The sequence below is a fragment of the Alligator mississippiensis genome, chromosome 11 (genome assembly GCF_030867095.1).
Source record: "Alligator mississippiensis isolate rAllMis1 chromosome 11, rAllMis1, whole genome shotgun sequence".
NCBI lineage: Eukaryota > Metazoa > Chordata > Crocodylia > Alligatoridae > Alligator > Alligator mississippiensis.
The window spans coordinates 61,442,383-61,457,575 of record NC_081834.1 but is presented as its reverse complement, the minus strand read 5'-3'; the positions used below and the strand labels follow the sequence as shown (position 1 = coordinate 61,457,575).

Below are 15,193 nucleotides of genomic sequence, written 5' to 3'. Positions count from 1 at the left end.
CAACTGCAGGCCTGTGCAATATAAACCCCTATTCATCATAGGAAATGCATGTTTCTGAATGCTGTTCTTCTTGTCAAGTGCCCATCTCATGTTTTAAAGGTCCTCTTTGGTTGTCTGGGCCAGGCCCAAGTGAAAGGAAACTAGATCCCAGGAGCCGCGCCGAGCGCCGCAATCCAGATTCCAGGGGCATCCTTTCTGAAATAGGGTTTTTGATTTGGACTTTCCAAATGCATTTAATGGGTCACAGATCAAGGATGGGTAGGAAACCACCGAGGAGAAAAATCATCTAGAAATGGGCCGAGAGACAGAGAAACTGAACGAGAGGCTGAGTCTTGCTGGTGCCTGGGCAACTCCTTTGGACCCTCTGGGTACTTCTACATGAGATGCTTTAATGAGCATTACATTCATCTGATGTGCATTAAAGCACGGCCGTAAAACTATGCACTAGGCTAACGCACGATCGATCAGTGAAATGTGCATTTTTCTAATACCTGAAGATACAGAGAGTTTTTACACATGCTCTAGGGTGCGGGGGAAGGTGCTTTAATTAAAGTGGATCCAAAAGCCACCCAAATTGAAGCACCTGGAGTGTCTCATATATCAGCATCCCCACACTTCAATACATCAAACAAGCTTTAGTTGTAGTGCCCCTGCCACCATTTTGAAGCACGGGGACACTGCTACGAGACGCGGCGGCTGGCTGTAATCACAGCGCGTGTGAGCAGCCTCCTGGCTCATGTACAGTCACCAGCAGGTACTAGATTTAATGCTCGCGAGAGCACCCTGGCTGAGACTCCCTCCAAACAGGGGGCAAGGACAGCTTCTCTGCCACCCCTGCCTGGCTGTAGCTCCCTGGGGCCAGCTTCTGCCTGCATCCAGCTCGTGGGGGTTTCCTTGGTGGGCCTGTCTGGGCAGCAGCAGTGCTGCACAGGCCCGGCTGGAGCAAGGAGGCTCTGCCGCTTGCTCCCTGGCCCCTGGGCATTGTGCCCCTGTGGCGCGGGTACGTTCTGGCTCCAGCACGGGAGCCAGCCCCTGGCCTTGCTGTGGGGACCTCGTGGGGCATCTGCCTGAAGTCCCTGGCAGAGGAACCCTGTGGACATGGCAGCTTCCCTGCCCCTGAGATGCTCGGTCCTTGGCCCCAACTGGGCAGCAGAAGAGACCACAGACCTTCTGGTGATTTGGGGCAATGCCAAGGTGCAGCAGCAGTTCTGCCAGGGCAGGAGGGCCAATGCTCTTCTCTGAGCAGTGAAGGCTGCATGGCTGCTGCGAATGGTGGTCACTGAGCACAAGAGATGGTCCAGAGTAGCTTGCAGCACCATGCCCTGCATGCAGGAGCAACCCAGCATCCTCACTCGCAGGGACCCAGGCCATGGGCAGCATATCTATTCAAGCACTGGAGGTCTGCCAAAGCCCCCGCACCAGACCAGACCTGCAGAGAAGACCCAGACAAGAGCCCTCAGGCCGGCAGCACCCATGTCCCGTGTCCAGCCTGCCCCTGGCTTCCTCATCCAGTGCTGATGCCCGGGTTGACATCTTCCCCACAGCCAGAGCACAGAGGACAGGCCAGGGAGGACACCGCCCATGGCCAGCTCCAGCTCCAGCTCCTTCCTGGAGGGGGTCAGTGGCCGTGTGGCAGGCGGTGGGGTGGGCCTCTGCCACCCAGCACCCCGCAAGCAGCCAGACTGCCTCCCCGCCACCAAGCGCCAAGGCCACCTGCCAGGACCACCTGCCATGCCCCGCTGGTAAGCGCATCGTGTGGAGGATGGCTGCTAGGGGTGGGGGGCACTGTGGCCACCAGTGCCCATGCCACCTCACAGGCCCACACCTGGCTGCAGGCCTGGCTCTAGGGGCACCACACAGGCCCCCTTCCCATCCTCTCCTCGCCCTCCCCTCTTCTTCTCTCCCTGCCTGGCCTCGCTGTCCCCTACTGTCACGTGCAGAGAAACTCACTGATGGCACCGGTGATCTCCACCTCCACTCCGGGGGTCAGGGCCTCGTATCACAGGCAGAAGCAGCCCTCCAGGCAGCGACACACACGGCGGGGAAGTGTGGGATTGCCCAGGGCACCACTGAAGTGCAGAGCCCTGCAACAGGTTCTCATGTGCACCCGGGGCACCATTGCGGGAGGGCATAGGGGTTGGGCACCCCTCCATGTGCTCAAACAGCTCCATGTGGCATGACCTGGGAAGTCTCAGTAGGGGAACGCTTGGGGCACAGCAGGGGTAATGCCCCATCCAGCTTTCTGATGAGACATACCGGGGAGAGAACAGGGGCATCACCAGCTCGGTGTCCCAGATGAGTGGGAGCCCTAGCCCCTCTGACCCCGGGCGGCATGAGCCTGCCTCCATGGGAGCAAAGTGCTTGGCGTGCAGAGGAGAAGGGAAGGAGTTGGTCGAGGGCAAGCCTGGCAGGTGGTACCAAGGGCCAGCCCTGGCCTGGCCTGGCCTGGGGAGGGGATCAGGAAGGCAGGCTGCCTGCAACAAGAGCCAAGCGGGCCACCTGCCCCGTGGAGGGAGTGGGGATGGAGGGCTTGTGCAGTGGCCACCCATGACAGGGGCTGCCTGGCTAACTTCCCATGGTCCCTGGGCACCTATACACGCACGACCCCGATCTAAGGCTGGGTGGTGCACAGTCCCTGGGTCTAGTGCCCGTTACCTCCGAGTGGTTGCAGTCTCTCAAAAAGAGGCTCTGTCTTCTCCTCCTCCCTGCCTTCTCAGGCAATGAGGGATGCCCTTCCTCTAACTGGCCAAGCTTTGAACCTGGCCTCTCCTTTCCCTGGAGCAGTCCCACAAGGAGAGGCCTGACCCTCCTCAGCCCGGGACCCTCGGGAAGCAGCTCTTCCCTCTGGCCCCTTTCCCCTTTGCCCACAAATCGTCTTGACCTTCACGTCACAGTCCTTTCCACTGCAACCCCTTACAGTCCCCTGTTACAGGGCATGTCTACATGTGGCGCTAGGTTGCCGTAGCAACACACTACAGTGATGTAGCGTCTGCAGGTGTCTGCACATAACCAACAGCATGTCACCACAGCAACGTGCTCCCCTGGTGTAGCACTCTGCTAAAAATAACAGTGTGCCACACATAACGGCATACTACGGGCTGTTACTGTGCCATGATGTAACACTTGCAGAAGGAAGTACTACATCATGGTGCAAGAACACTGCCGTAGTGACACATGTACAAGTGTCCACAGTGTGCTCGCTCTGCAGGTCCAGCAGCTGTGCGTGGGGGAGAGGCACCAGCTGCCACCGGGGATGCAGCATGAGGAATGGTGCCCCGATGACCAGACCCTCTGAATGCACCGTCTCCACCAGCACCAGGCGTAGGACAGCACCCTCCTGCTGGGCAGCTGGGCACCGTCATGGAGGAGTGGCTGGCCAACCTGCCGGCTTGGCACCCGGTGGCAGGAGCAGGAGAGCAGGAGAGGGAGGCATGTGAGCAGCAGAGGTGGGCGAGCAGGAGCAGGTGGCCAGCGAGCAGGAGAGGAACCTGGCTTCTGGGGTTGAAGAGAAGCGCGTTGCCGTCCAGCACAGCATGGTGCCACCCAGGAGCTGCTTCTAGAGCAGACAGCCTCTGAATCGCAGCGTCCTAGACCCTAAACAATGGAGGCTGCAAGTGGAAGAGGAACCGTGCAAAATACCCTGGTCTGACCCGGTTTGCTCTGCCTTTCAGCATCCGCTGTCTAGCACCGTGTGACACGGGAGGCTGGATGCGGGATCTGTGGTCTCACCCAGTAAATGGCAGTCCTGCAGTGCCAGAAGAAAAGCATTCATTGTCCACCGTTGTTTTGAGAACACATGGGCGCAGGCAGGGAAGCCCATCCTTGGGGAAAAAGGGCACCAAGAAACCCCAGTGGCCCAATGGATAAGGCACTGGCTTTCTAAGCCAGGGATTGCGGGTTCAAGTCCCTCCTGGGGTGGTCTTGTTAACCTTTAACCAAGGTGCAGATGAGAAGGCAGTGAACATATGTTCACAGGCTTCTTCTAAGTAACCAGTTCCAGTGCTTCACCACCCTCATAAGGAGGGAGGTTTTACTAACATCCAACTTAACCCTCCCTTGCTCAACTTTGAGCCTATTGTGCCTTCTTCTTTCATCTGTGGCCCCTGAGAGCAGTCCAGCTTTGTGCTCCTTGAAACCACCCTGCAGGTATAGATTCATAGATGTCAGGGTCAGAAGGGACCTCAAGCGATGATCGAGTCCGACCCCCTGCATAAGCAGGAAAGAGTGCTGGGTCTAGATGACCCCAGCTAGATGCTTATCCAACGTCCTCTTGAAGACCCCCAGGGGACGGGAGAGCACCACCTCCCTTGGGAGCCCATTCCAGACCTTGGCCACTCGAACTGTGAAGAAGTTCTTCCTAATGTCCAGTCTAAATCTGCTCTCTGCTAGCTTGTGGCCATTATTTCTTGTAACCCCCGGGGGCGCCTTGGTGAGTAAAGCCTCACCAATTCCCTTCTGTGCCCCCGTGATGAACTTATAGGCAGCCACAAGGTCTCCTCTCAACCTTCTCTTGCGGAGGCTGAAAAGGTCCAGGTGCCCTAGTCTCTTCTCGTAGGGCTTGGTCTGCAAGCCCTTAACCGTACCAGGTAGGTAAAGGCTGCTATCAAATCCCTTCTCAGTCTTCTCTTTTCCAAACTCAATACACCCAGTTCCCTTAGCCTCTCCTTACAAATCCTGCCCCCCAGTCCCACAGCCGTTTACTCTCTCCAACTTGGCCACATCCTTTTTGTACAAGCCTCACGGGGGTGTGTTTGGCAGGGCACTTGTCAGGAGGCATTACAGACCCTGCTTGTCCTGGCTACAATCCTCTGCTGCACCCTTAGCTTGTTTGCAGCGTCTGAGTTTGGGAGCTGCATCAGACACAGCCGAGCTGAGTGGTCCTGCCCTGCACCAGGATATGCACCATTCAAGGTGCCAGGCAGCCAGGGTTCAAGCAAGCAAGCAAAAATGAATCATGAAAAGATTGTGACAAAATTAATTTGTTTTTCAAAATAATCTTAATCTCCCCCATGCTGCTTGCTGCCCTCCAGTTCTCTCTCCATCCTCCTCATGACCAGCATTGACCGCCTCCACCATCTCCGTGGGCATCCCTCTGCACCTGTAGGGATTTCAGCCCAGTGTCGTCATGCTGAGGGCCTGCCAGGGCCTCTTTCTGGCTCACGTGGGCTGTCAGGCCAGGACTGTTTCCATTACACAGTGTGGAAATGCTGCTCTTAGCAGGGAGCCCCCAGAGCGCCCACATTGCTGGGCTGCAGAAGGACACTCTTTGCTTTCCAGCCTGCTGTTCCCACGCGTCCTGCACTTGCGGCTGCCTAGCGGGTGCTGGGTGCTGTGCTCCGTCCTGACCTCAGTGCTGCTCGTGTCAGCCGCACGCGCACTGGGTGTGCCCTACAGACCCCGAACACAGCAGCAGCGTAGGCAGGGATTTGATGACTGAGCACCTGGGAGTCCCCGTGCTGCCCCTGGCCTGGCCTGAGCCAAGTGCTTTGGAGCCTGAGCTCCAGCTGCCTCCATGGTTTTTGTTTCCAAGCTGACCTAACTCCTACACGTGTATTGAGCTATCCAGGTGCCCCATCGCTGTCCTACTGCCGCACCAAGGGACTTGTCCTGCTGCGGGTGCTGGCAGTCCTGGTCCCTGGGATCATCGTTCTGCACGTGGTCACCAGGAGGAAGCATCAATGTGACTGAGAGGAGAAGAGATGGGGATGGGTGGAGGGACTGCCATCCCATCCTGACCTTTCCCCAAGCCCCTCACAGCGTTGGAGTGTCACTGAGGCAAAACTGAAAACTTTTCTACCCTGGGCAGAGATGCCAGAGAGCGTCTGCATGTGTGTGTGTGTATGTGTGTGTGTGTGTGTGTGTGTGTGAGAGAGCACATGCATGCATGCACGTGTGTGCATTTCTTGCCTTCTCTAGAGATTCAAAGGCCCTTGCTCCTGCTGCCGCCACCACTCGGTGTCCTTTTGCCGTGGCTGCTGCTGTGGCAGTGCGGGCTCCCCAGGAGCTGCCACTGTGGTGCCTCCTCTAAACCTGCACCTGGAGCTCGCTCGCACTTGCCTCCCACTGGTCACACCACTGGACTGACAGACTCGCACACTCAGCCCACAGACCGAGGAGCTGGTCTGCCCCACGGCTTTGTCTGCAGCCTCCAGGTGCAGAGGGAGCAGCAGCTGTTCCCGATGCCCCTGGAAGGGGCCCTCATTGCTTGCAGGTCTGTGCTCCAGTCCTGGCCCCCAGGAGCCTGCCTGCGCCTGCTCTGTGGTGGGTACAGGCTGCCGCCTCAAGCGCCCCCTTGTCCCATGCACTGTTCTGGCCTGGCACCTTCATCAGTTCCTGTGTGGACGCAGCTGTGCAGGCTTGATTGCAGTTTTCCTAATTAAAGAGCATCCAAGATCCAAACCTAAGGTCTGCTCCTCCTCGGATGTCTCCTCCACAAGAACACAAGAACTGCTGCTTCTCGGGGCTGGATGAGAGCTGGGTGAGGGGCTGTTCTTGCCTGGTGTAGGACGGGGGGCACAACAGGGCCAAGCATGACAGTGTGTTCTGGTCCTGTCACATGTGAGCTTTTGATCCTGCCATTCCCCCACTAGTGTGGCCCCCAGAGCCCTGCTCCAGGAAGGGAAACCAAGAAATCCCAAGTATTAGCAAAGAAATTATCCTTTAAGGGAGGGAATATGGGCCTGGGCGTGAGAGCAGTAGGCACCACTCATGAATGTCTCATGCCCCGGCGGCAGAACCTCTTCTGCAGTGACGTTCAGCAAAATCAAGTGCAAGCCCTGCGCTTGGGATGGAGGAACCACATGCACAAATACAGACTGGGGAGTGACTGGCTGGGCGGCAGTGCTGCAGAGGGCCTAAGGGTTACAGTGGACCCTAAGCGGAGCGTCAGCCAGCTCTGTGCTCTTGTTGCAAAAAGAGCCAGCAGCCTCCTGGGTTGCATGAACAGGAATGTCACCTGCAAATCATGGGGAGTGATTCTCCTGCTCTGTTCAGCATTGCTGAGGCCTCCCCTGGGGAACTATGTCCTGGTTCGGGCCACACGATTCAAGAAGGCTGTATCGGGAGTTGATTATGAAAGGGCCCCTCACCAAGTGCTGAGATGCAGCTGCTTGTGGGGTGGGGCATGCTGGAGGCTAGGTCTACAGCACCCCTGTCATGAAAGAGCCAGGGCCCGGTGCCTGCATGGGTTATGGTTGATGCCCTCCCAGGGGCGAGGTCTCCAGCCTGGGGCCCAGGTGTAAGTGGGTGTGAGGGGCAGAGAAAGGGAAAGGGTTAGAGGCGCCTTTCTCCTTGTCATTGGCAGGGCAGAAAGGCTTTTCTTCCTGCTGGGATATTTTGGCAGGTAGAAATCCCCCCGCTGGGGTCAATGATGTTGTTTTGGGGCGTCCAAGACACTTCATGACATGGGGCTAAGCCAAAACCCTGGGCCCAGCCAGTCGCCATGAGGAGACGGGGTCACGGCATCCCCAGAACAAGGGGCGCCTGCAGCCAGTCCACAGCAGGGCCGCGGTGCCAGCTGGGCTCAGGGAGGCAGTGCGGGCACCGTCCCCTGGAGCCACAGGCAGCAGCCCTGGCCTCTCCTCTGCAGCCCGTAAAAGCCAGAGCCAGGCCTCGGTCTCCTCGTCCAGGCCAAGGCGAGTTCGTGCTCCTCATGGCTCCTTCCCTTCCCTCCTACTCGGGTTTTGCCTCCTGGCCCTGACTCCAGGCAGACCCGGGGCGTTCCCTGCTCCTCAGGTTGGTTTGCCCTTTCCCTCTGGGTTTGCTTTTCTGCTCCCGGTTCGCCCTTGGCTGCCGTTGTGTCTGGGTCACAGTCTGAGCCCAGGTTGTCCTGACTTGGCTACGGCTTCCAACCCCAGTCCCACCCCGGCCCCTCCGAAACCTAGCACCTTGGGGAGCCGATCTGGACTACTCCTGTGCTTTGGGCAACTAACTCCTGGGCTACACCCCCCGTGCCGCAGTGCCGAGCTCTTCCTCTGCTCACGCTTCTCACACACGTGTGCCGGGAACTGTTGGAGCAGCAGGAGCGATGGGCAGGGGTAGACAGTGGGAAGTGTTGAGCTGTGTTTGTGCTGGGGATGGGTCAGCCGCCTGGAGTTGTATTTTGGACACAGGTAGGTAGGTTTGGCTCAGGTAATTCATGTGGGAGGGTCCCTGGGCCCCCACCTTGGTTGGGTTTGGGAGCGCTCCTCACAGCGGGGTGAGGCTTGGGTATTGGAGGGATCCTCTTGCTCCAGGGCACTTTGGGGATCTCCGGACCTCCTGGTGGGGCTCTGCCCCGGGGTTTGAGGCCTTTGCAAGCAGGTCCCTTCAGTCAGGTAGTTGGCAGTGTGCTGCACGGGGCTGCTGGAGTAGCCTGAGCTAGGGTTAGGGAATGGGATAGTTCAGAGCTGCCTTGGTGGGATGCCTGGAGGGCTATTTAGGACGTGTGTAGGTAGCCTCCTCCATCCTAATCATACGAGGCTGCAGCTTTGGCCCCCACACGGGGTTGGGTCTGGTAGGTTGAAAGCGGTGGGGTCAGGCTTGGCTGTGGAGGGCTCCTCTTCCTCCCGGTGCGTGTTGCCAGGAAGGGATCTCCCAGCTGAGCTCAGTGGTGGGCTTTTGGGCTTTCCCCAGGTTTGGGGATGCAGATATTGTGGTCACGGCCCGGGGGCTCCTGGAGACAGCTGAGCTCAGGCGGGGCAGAGAACAGGAAGGTTTGAAGCTCTTTTCCCTTGGCAATGGGAGTTGTCCGAGGGCTGTTCCCAGGACACGAGCAGTTTGCCCAGTCCCTGCTGAGTGGAAGTGGGATGAATCCTGGACCCCCTCGCGTAGGCTTACATTTTGGAAAGCAGTGGTGTCGGCCTCCGCAGGGTACTTGGGGGGCTTTCCCAGCTACTGCCTGGCAGCAGCTTGCCCAGGGTCTCCTGCCTGAGGTTGCTGCAGAAGCTCATGCTGGGATTGGGGTTGGGGTTGGGGCTTTGGCTGGTGACAGAGAGCAGGAAAACATGGAGCTGTCTTTCTGCTCAGGGTTCGTTGGACTCCCTCTTGGTACCATATTTCGGAGAGAGATCCTTTTATTCAATTATCTGTATTGTTTCTCTTTAGTGTCTATAGCCAGCAGTATTAGCAGTACTAGGAGTTAGTGTTAGTATTCTTTCAAATTAGTATAGTTAGTTGGTAGTTAGCACTCATATTTATTAGCATTATGAGGACATAGTTGCCCATCATGTTAACAATAACCCCCTTATTTCCTAAGCATCCTGGCCACAAAGGAGCAGTTCACAGACTGTGCCGGTCCGCAGCTTGCTGGGAGTTTTCTCATGTCTGCTCCTCCTGGCTGCCAAGTCTTGCAATCTGGATCTCTCTCTCCATTGCTGGAGTATTTTCCTGACGCAGGACAAGGCCTCCAGTCCCCCACACCCTCCTCCCTGGGCCGTCCTAGCGCCTGGGCACTGAATGAGCAGAGCTCTCCCTCGGGGAGCAGTGATGCCGCTCGTCCTTGCCTGCTCCTGGGGGAAGCAGGACACGGGGACTGTGGGTAGCGCTGAGCTGGACGAGCCCCTGCGGCTTGCCCACGTCCTGCTGGGGACTTGTTTCGAGCCTGGGGGAGAGGCTGGGCCCCAGGTTGGTTTCTGTGAAATATCTGCTGTGTGTGCCTGTGTTGTTTCACCGCTCCACCCAGGAGCAGCACAGGCCATCTGCACACGCGGCCTCAGCCTCACCAAGGCAGTTTGTGCCTGAAAGTCTGCAAAGAAGAATTTTCCCACCTATTTATTTGGTGCAATAAAAGAGATCACATTCACCCCAAGAGCCGTGTCTGCCCTGTCCTCGCACCAGGACACGAGCTCACACCCGCCGCCGGAAGTCAGCGGCAGAAATTCACGTTTTTTCTGCGCGTGCCCCGGGCAGCCGAAGTGCGGGGCAGCGCCACTTGGGGCATCTTCCCCTGGCTGCTGTCCCGAGCAGACGCTCCTATCTCGAATTCAGTCGCCTGTGTTTCATTAAAGCACGTTTACCAGAAAGACATCCCATCCTGATTTGAAGATGTCAAGAGATGGAGACTCCACCTTAGGTGGAGAGCACATACTTATCCCAAATTACAGCCATTGCAAGGTATAAGAATTACCTGCTAATTACAGACCAAATACACAGTGCAACTTTATTGATGCAGCATCAGTCACACACACATTAGGTATATTCTATATATCTGGCTTGTCCAACATATGGCCCGCGGGCCGCCAAGCCATTTTCCCTGGCCCAAGGTCCCTCGCTGGGGACAGGCGGGTGGGGGAGCTGCTCACCCCTCGGGGCTGGGCTCATCTCCCCCGCGGGCGGCCGGGCACCACGGTGAGTGGGGCCGTACAGGCGAGGGGCTCCAGTGCAGAGGGATGGGGATATGAAGCCATTTATTTCTCCCCTTCGGTCTCTGGGGCAGGGGCTGGCTGGATGCAGAGTGGGTCCCTCCCTGCCTGCCCCTGCCCACCAGCCCCTACCATGAACCTGGCAGTAGGGCCGCACCGGCAGGGTCTCTCTGGCCGGCCCAGGACAGAGGGTGTAAAGGGGTCTTTGTCTTGGGTTATAATAACTGACTGGCCTGTGGGGCTAGCTGACAGCGCTGCCCATGTGGGACCCAAACCCTGTAATGGCTGGGCTGCCCCAGCCATGACACACAGACACCGGGACTGGCCCCAGGAGACAAAAGTCCTAGTCCTCCCCTGACTCCCCATCGGCATTTGAGGTGCACTTGGCATATGATGGCAGCACCTGCACGTGTCAGGCTGTGCCGTACATATTATGACTATACCTGATGGGTGGGGGTCCATGTCGACACCACAGTATCATTACATTGTAATAAAATGGCGATTTTGAATTGGTGAGTTGTTTTTAACTTCACCTGTCTCTGCCAAACTCGTTTTTCTATGACTAAAATTAATTTTGGCTCTATTAGCCACAGGGCCTACGCTACGCTCAGAAAATGGCGAATCAGAGGAAATGAAAATTGATGCTGAATGTCGAGTTTTCAGGGATAGTTGGACCGCTGATTTTTGTGTTGTTGAACAAAACGGGAACATCCTGTGTCTGATTTGCCAAGAGAAAGTGGCTGTCGGCAAGGAGGACAATGTGGAGCGCCGTTATTCTACAAAACACACAAAGAAATGTGGCAGCGCGGTGGGGCGCAGTAGACTTGCTCGGGTGAAGTCTCTAACACGGAGCATGACCGGGCAGCCGTCTGCTTTCAGAGCTGCGAGGCACAAGTCAGAGGCAGCGACCACGATCCATCTCCTGATATCCGAGGCAATAGCGAAGAGAGGGAAGCCACTGTCTGATGGAGAATTTGTGAAAGATGGCCTGGGCAGATTTACTGATAAACAGTCAATCCACACGTCCAAGCCTTCATTCACAAGCTGCAGTTGTTTCAGAAACAGTTGAATAAGAAGAATTTCACCCATCTCACAATACCGTTAACAGGATGTGCTGGGACTGTGACCCATGACAAGTTTTCTGCACCGATCGGCCGTCCGCTGGACGAATTCAAACAAAGACGTGCGGATTTCAGGGAACGCAGCGACGAGCTGGACCTGTTTGCAGATGCGTTTGGAGCGGATGCCACCGATGCTCCTGGCACGATCCAAATGGCACTAATTGACATCCCAAATAACAGTGCCTTGAGGAGAGCTTTTGCCAAACAGGACCTACTGACATGTTATAGTCAATGTGTTACGTGGCACTCTTTCCCAGATCTATTCAGTCATGCACTTCGGCTCATTGCCCTGTTTGGCAGCACGTATTGCTGGGAGCAGCTTTTCTCAAGACTGAAGAACATAAAAACAAAATCAAGATCACTTTGGGCAGACGGACATTTATCTGGAGTACTCCGCATCGCCACATCGAGTGTGCCGGCAGGTACTGATAACTGCTGCAGGCAAAAACAATGCCAGGTATCACACTAAAGAAACCAGTGTTCATTGTAGTTTTCAGAAAGTTAAGAAGAGTAGACTTGTACACGTCATTGCTTTACACTGTTTTGTACACGTGCAGCGTGGATGGGAGCTGCTCGTTTTCTTGAGACTTGGTAACGGTTGTATTGCCACCTGTCTCTTTTTTTGCCTGGATAGTTCCTGTTGTAACCGAATGTCCCAGTTACGAACGCACTGGAGAGCTGTGCTGTACGCTTGTTTAAGCCTGACCAATATGCTCAAGAGCAGAGCCCAAGCGATCTGGGCTCCAGCGTGAATTTGGAGCAGGTAAAATCTGTGTACAAATACTGTCCAGGGCTTGGATCGGGTTTGCTTCTGTTTCTCTTTGCGCGGGGTTGGGGGCTCAGCTTGTTAAAGATGTGATGTCCGCTGACACTTGGGGAGGAGGAGGTAAAACTAACCAGACACCTCCACAGACCTACTCTAGGCCGATGAATAGACCCACACGATCCTACAGGGAGCCCCAGGGGAAAAGACAGACTGGCAAAGACATGAAACCTCCCGCTCTATCAGATATATTACTAGAGCCTCTCTTCTTCCTCAGACCCAAAGATATCACTGAGCTTATACACTTCGTCCTCACACGCAACAATTTAACTTTTAATAATCAACATTTCCTCCAGATGATGGGAACAGCTATGGGCACTAAAATGGCCCCACAGTATGACAACCTTTTTATGAGCCACCTGGAAGAAGACTTCCTCAAGAACTGCACCATCAAACCCTTGCTGTACTTCCGATAGATCGATGACATCTTCATCATTTGGACTGAAAACCTGCAATCTCTAATTGAGTTCCACCAGAAATTCAACAGTCACCATCCCTCCATCCGACTTTCCCTAGAATACTCCAGCACCAACATCCCCTTTTTAGACACAATGGTCAGTATCCAGAAGGGTAAAATACAGACCACAGTATACAAGAAACCCACAGACCAACACACATATCTGCACAGAACCAGCAATCACCCGAAACACACCAAAAAACCTGTGATATACAGCCAAGCCCTCAGATCCCACCGCATCTGTACTGAAGAGCACACCCGGGATCGCCACCTCACCAATCTTAAAAAGGCTTTCACCCAGCAAGGACACTCCTCCAGAGAGAGAGATCACACGTTTGAAAGAGCCACCCGGATACCACGTGAAGAACTGCTGCAGTACAGAAGGAAAACACCCACAAATCGCACACGGCTGGTTATGACATATCACCCCTCCCTCGAACCCGTACGGAAAATCCTCAAAAAATTGCAACCCATATTAGAAAAAGACCCTATTCTTAAAAAGATCTTGCCAGAGCCACCCATCCTAGCCTTCAGACAAGCACCGAACCTCGCCAACCTCCTCACCAGAAACAAACTTCCTTAAGCCCAGAACACACCAAAAGGGTCCAGACCGTGCCAGGACAAGCAATGCAAAACCTGCCCCCACATCTCCACCGCCCCCACGATTACTACACCCCACAACAGAGCCATCAGCACCCCAGGATCTTACAGCTGCACCTCCAGAAATGTGATATACCTCATCCAATGCACCAAATGCCTTGATGGAAAATACGTGGGGAGTCCAGACAACAACTGCGCACCAGAACGAACGCACACCGGACATCTATCAAAGACAGAAACACCCAATTACTGGTGGGGGCACATTTCTCACAGGAGGGCCACTCTCTCCCCAATCTCTCAGTCCTGATCCTCCCTTAGCTTCCCGCAGGAGCCATGACTCGATTTTACCTGCACTGCTGCCGTGCCCCGAGGTGTCACAGGGCTGCCCTCTGCCGACACGCAGTGTTCATCCACCCGGAGCTTAAAAGAAGAATTCAAATCCATATCACGCAAAACTAGTGTCACAGGCTTACTGAGACTACCGGAGTATGTAAGTGCAGGACGGGCTTTGCAAGAATTGAATCTCAAAGGAGCATCTCGGTTAGACACCTGTAGTAGGACTACAGCCCACTGGTTCAAACTCAGCTGTTTTGGTTTTTTCATTCCAGTTTATACTTGACTAACACAGAGCTTGGACACTGGAATGACATTTTAAATGAGGAGTCCAGCCATTGACTACGAACTTGGAAAAAACTCAGTTTAAGCAGAAGTCTGGGGACAGAAGGATTAACATTTTATCTTTTGTATGTTAGGAGCTCATCTGACTCCCATTACCATTGCACCCACGTGCCTTACAGCCTACGGTGGATGTATCTTCACAGCTTCCCCGTGAGGAAGAGAAGGAGCATTCCCACTCACGGTCAGCGCACTGAGGCACAGAGGGACAAAAGGATGTGCCCAAGGTCAGCAGGGCAGGCTGTGGCAGAGGGTGGAACGAAGCTCAGCTTCCCAAAGTCCTTAGGTAACCGGTGACTGTGTTACCTCTCGGTAGAGCTTGCGTCTCCTCTCCTTTGCATGAAATGCAGGAGTAACCACAAACGCATGAAATACGCACCAGAAAGATAAGACTGAAGGCCAATGTTTCTATGATGAGGAATAGGAATGACTGGATCATTTCTTTTAAAAATTAGAGGAAAAGCCTCCATACGTTTCTCTTTCATACACCTCACTGCAGGATCACCATGCAACACAGCTTTGCTTCCCAAAGGCCAAAAAAACCCAACAATCTTTCTGCCTGCAAAACAATACAGTTTAAGTCTTTTCAAAGGTTTGGCTTCATTCAAATGATTTACATGTGTTGTTTCAGTACAAGACACAAGAGGCATGCAGAGGAAATGTATGAACTCAACACAAGTCGCACCTTCGACTAATTTAAGTTATAAAGTTAAAGTAAAGAAAAGAAAACGTTTTCTATCAATGACTAGACAGAGATCAATAGGATAATCAAGCTGCTTTAAAAGCCTACAGCAATCAACAGTAATTGAATATAGTTTTGCTGTCATTTCATCATCTCTCATACTTTTTAATTAGTCACCAAGCTTCAACTAACCTTTGGCTGGCTTCTGGGTAAAAATTAGCTTCCAGGACCTAATGACAAGGTGCCGGAGTGGTTAAGGCGATAGGCTATTAATCCTTTGGGCTCTGTATGCGTGGGTTCAAATCCTGGCCTTGTCATGAGTTACTTGTGTAAATCAGGGCTGAACCACTGATTGTCCTTCTGCTGACTTCACTAGGAGCCAGACTGTCAAATGGTGAAAGTTGGGCAAGTGTATGCACTGGGCACATATGTCTTTTGGGGGCTCTGGGCTCCAGGCAAGTGGGGAAATGTTAGCAGCCACACCTGCCATGCCCA

General features: G+C 54.6%; 1 non-coding gene across 1 annotated transcript; it reads left to right on the top strand.

Moving 5' to 3' along the window:
- Nucleotides 1–3,845: 3,845 nt before the first annotated feature.
- TRNAR-UCU (transfer RNA arginine (anticodon UCU)) lies at nt 3,846–3,918 on the top strand. Its single transcript has one exon. It is a non-coding gene; the product is annotated as a tRNA-Arg (tRNA).
- Nucleotides 3,919–15,193: the final 11,275 nt, after the last annotated feature.